Genomic DNA, 4327 nt, shown 5'->3' with positions numbered 1-4327 from the left:
AAGGTCGTGGGTTCAAATCCCACCCTGGTCAGAGTTTTTCTCTGTCCTTGTGTGGGCCCAATTCCAATACTAGGGTTGATCCCCTGATGGAATAATTGGGTACAAAAACTTCACAGTAGTGTTAGGCCTCACTCGAACTTGCAATCAGAAGAGACTGAGTTGGGTGGTACTGAATTGCAGCGTTCCAGGCAATTTTTTCAAGTCAGGGGTCAATAAGACCATTTAAGGAGTCACCCAGAAGTCGCACCAGCAGAGGCCGCCCTTTGGCTCACACAGTCACTGTAGCGTGTTCACCAAATAAAACAATCCCTTTTCCTTTCACCCAACAACTCTCTACATGACTGTCTTAGAGAGGAAGCGAAATGATAATTCCATCTCATGTTCACTTCCTTTCAACAAAAGCACTCAATACCCACATCCAGTCACCGACTGGCTATTTTTCTTACCAAGACATAGAAAATGCTTCCATCAAAATGGAGCGAATTTGCATCCCTAACATTTCACAATGGAAGCTTCGACATGAATTACTTCAGTCATTTTATGTATTTTATTTCATTTCATTTAATTACAATTCAATGGAAGTGTAACTGCCATAACGATGACCTGTGAAAGAGTCATAGAACTGTGATGTTAACGGGACACAAAAGCAAGAACGGACGCCGAGCGATTCCTATCGCATACTGTTTAATCTCAAAGTCACGCAATTGGTACATATGTGACTACGTCACAGGACATAGGACTAAAACTAATCATCAAACTAGCGTACACAGTGCTAAAGCACAAACGTACTGCCCGCAAAAGGGAAGGAACAGCTACAGTTCGTGCGAAACTTGTAGCTGATGCTTACTCTGTAAAGCAATATGGCGAAAAGCGATATAACAGATGAGGAAGCTCGTGATGACAGAAATTGCTATGTCATACGTTCTCTACGGGTACCGCAAACATCACGAGGCTTTCAACAGATCCTGTCAAGAATAACGAAAAAACTACTACAGAAAAGCTGTTGGGAAAAACAAAGCATGCGTGAGAGAGCCCATCTAAAGATGAGCGCAGAGAAAAATTCGCTTACAAGCGAAAATAAAAACTTGAAACAAAAAACTCAGCCACCCGGCTAAACAAAATAACAATATCTGGCCTCAAACGAGAACAAGATGCCATCCGGCAACCGGCCACTTGTACCCTGCCAACCGGCAAAGGAGTGAACTCTCCTCACGCTGGGTAAAGAACTCTGCCACCCGGCCAAAAATAGCTGGAACAAATATCCAGCAAAAAAACCGGCTGCCCTTAAAGAGGGTCTAAATGGGGCAGTGGTTTTTAGGCCTTACGTTTGAATTTTAGGCATTTTTACGGATAACGGTTGAGTTTTTCCCGTTACGGTTAGCTGGAATTTTAATAATTAATCACAATTGGTTAACATTACAATAGAACAATTACAACTAGCGATAAAAAAAATTAATTAACTAACGACTTTTCGGCGACCTCAAGGAGTTGAAAAATGAAAATTAGACGAGAGGTACTTACCTTGAAGTGTAATTGAAGTTCTCTTGAGATATGTGGAGCATTATGGGATAATTATGCATACTTCCTACCTACCTACCTACTGGTCAGCAGTCATGTTTAAAAAAAGCTATTCAGATGCAAATTAGCAGTGATATAAACCCCAGGAAGTGGCGTAATAACCAGTTCTTCCTGGAGGGCGAATACGATTTAGGCCAAGGTCCTCACGAGAACCAAGGGTGGGAACATTGAAAAGGAAAAAGAGACAGGGCTGGGAAGCATTATCCCATAATGCTCCACATATCTCAAGAGAACTTCAATTACACTTCAAGGTAAGTACCTCTCGTCTAATTTTCATTTCTCTTCCGATATGCTCCGCATTATGGGATAATTATGCGATTTTAAAGAACCGCGGCCTAAAAACACTACGCAATTCCATATACAGCAGAATAAGGAATTTATTAAGATAAAGGCCTAGACCTATTGTAGAACATCTCTCAAATAATGTCTGCGAAAAACATGCTCACTAGACCAATCTGCCATCTTAAGAATATCTGCAACTGGGGTGCCTGTGACAAACGCAAGAGATGTGGCAGCCCCTCTTACACTGTGTGCCTTAAATGTCGAAGTGTCAATCCCTGCGGACTGTAACACTAACATGATCCACCTAGCTATTGTCCTAGGGGACACTGGGTTATATGGCCTAATGAAGGACAAAAACAACTTAGAAACAAAATGTCCACTGCGAAACCTAAGCGTTTCATAGCGAGAAATATACTCCTTTAATGCAGTAAGTGGGCAAATTGAAGCACAAACTGAAGACGAAAATGTGATCTCAATAGACTTCCCCGGCCTGGAAGTCTTTAATCGATCAGTCACAACAAAACTAATTGAATCTTGAGATTCCTTCCTGAAATTTAGGTCTAAAGCAGATAATGTCTGCTGTCTCTGTGCAGAGGATAATGCGCACAGCATGGCAGTCTTAAGAGTTAACCACTTTAAACTTAGTTCACGGAGAGGAGCTAAGGTCTTTAAATAGTCAGGCACTTTAGAAACATCCCATGTAGAAGAATACCTTCGAGTAGGTGGTCTGAGGACGTAAACTCCCTTGAGTAACCTCGCTATTAAGGGATGTGAACCAAGAGAATCTCTATCATCCTTCATGGAACAAAGGGTTGTAGATAGTGCGGAACGGTAAGTGTTAATGGTACCGTATCCTTTGCCCTCATGATAACAATCAGTTAAGAACTCCACAACCTGGATGACAGAAGCTTGAAGTAAATCAATTTGCCGTTTATGACACCAGCCAGACCACTTGTCCCACACTCCCTTGTACTGTTTCTCAGTGCCTGCTGTCCAAGATGCACAGATTATGTCAACCGCTTGCTTTGAAAATCCCTTGTCTGATAACGTCCAAGCGGCCAAGTGCAGTTTGTGTCTCAGCGGGTGCTGTTCTGGGTTGTGAGGGAGAGTCAGGAGGTTGTCTAGACGAGGCAACAAGATTGGCTGAACTGTTGACAACTGTAACAGAAGTGGGTACCAACTCTGGGTAGGCCATACCGGTGCAATTAACAAAACTAGGGCCTTGTCGTGGCGAATCTTGGCTAGTACCAAGCAAACTAAAAGAAGGAAAGGCATAGCAATTCATATTAGCCCAGCTCAAAGAAAAGGCATCTGTAGCCACTGCACCTGGCTGTGGGTGCCAGGAGAAACTTTACGGTCTTGGCATTAAGCCTAGATGCGAAGAGGTCAATCTCTGGAGTAAAGGTTTGAGAAATAATATCCTGAAAAACCTCACCATTTAAGGACCACTCAAAATTAGAGGAGATTTCCCTGGATAAGGTATCGGCCTGATTATTAACCTTCCCTGGGATGTGTTGAGCAGAAATGAAACCTCTCAACTTGCACCATTCCCAAATACTTCTGGACAAGGAATCTAATAAGGGGGGTCAAACACCCCCCATATTATTAATATAGGCCACTGCAGTGAGTTGTCGAGTGCAAGTCTAACATGAATAGACCTTGAGTTAGACACAAAACTCTGGAGAGCATGAAATGATGCTAGAAGTTCCAGGTAATTCATATGACGTTTGGATTCACTTTGAGACCATCTGCCAGATGCAGACAGACTACCGCTCACAGCTCCCCAACCAATCAAACTTGCAGCACTCTAGATGTAAATATCAATTTTCGGAACCTGAAACAGTCTACCATTGCACTGGGTAACATTCTCAATCACCCACTGTAAATCAGAATGAGCTTGAGAGCTTAAGGAAAGTGTCGTGTTATAATCAAGGCTACCAGACAAAGTCTGGGTCTTGCATAACTCTAAGGAACGGTAATGCATCTCTAGATAATTCACCGCCGGGAGAGCAGAAACTAACAGCCAGAGTTACTTTAGCAACATCCCTAACACTAGGTTGATGCTTAGCTAAAAGGGCTTTACAGGTAGAAACTATCTTCTCTAACTTAACAGCCGGCAACCGCAATCTCATTGCTATGGAATTAATTATGAAACCCAAATAAAGGATCTCATTGACAGGATCTAGCTGAGATTTCTCAACATTGATGGTAAAGCCCAATTTACAGAGAGTTTGTTTTAAGACCTCAAGTTGCTGTAAACACTCATCATAAGAGCTTGCAATGAGTATGAGATCATCAATGAAAATAATAACCCTGAAGCCGAAAAATCTAAAATATGCTATAACAGGCTTAAAAATCTTAGTAAAAACCCTGGGAGCAAGGCTGTACCCAAAAGGTAAACAGGTAAACTCAACGCTTGAAATTCCAAAGAAAACGTAAGTATTTGCGATGGGGCTGGAAAATAGGT

Source organism: Montipora foliosa, unplaced genomic scaffold, assembly GCF_036669935.1.
Source record: "Montipora foliosa isolate CH-2021 unplaced genomic scaffold, ASM3666993v2 scaffold_485, whole genome shotgun sequence".
Lineage (NCBI taxonomy): Eukaryota > Metazoa > Cnidaria > Anthozoa > Scleractinia > Acroporidae > Montipora > Montipora foliosa.
Note: the sequence above shows the minus strand (reverse complement) of the source record.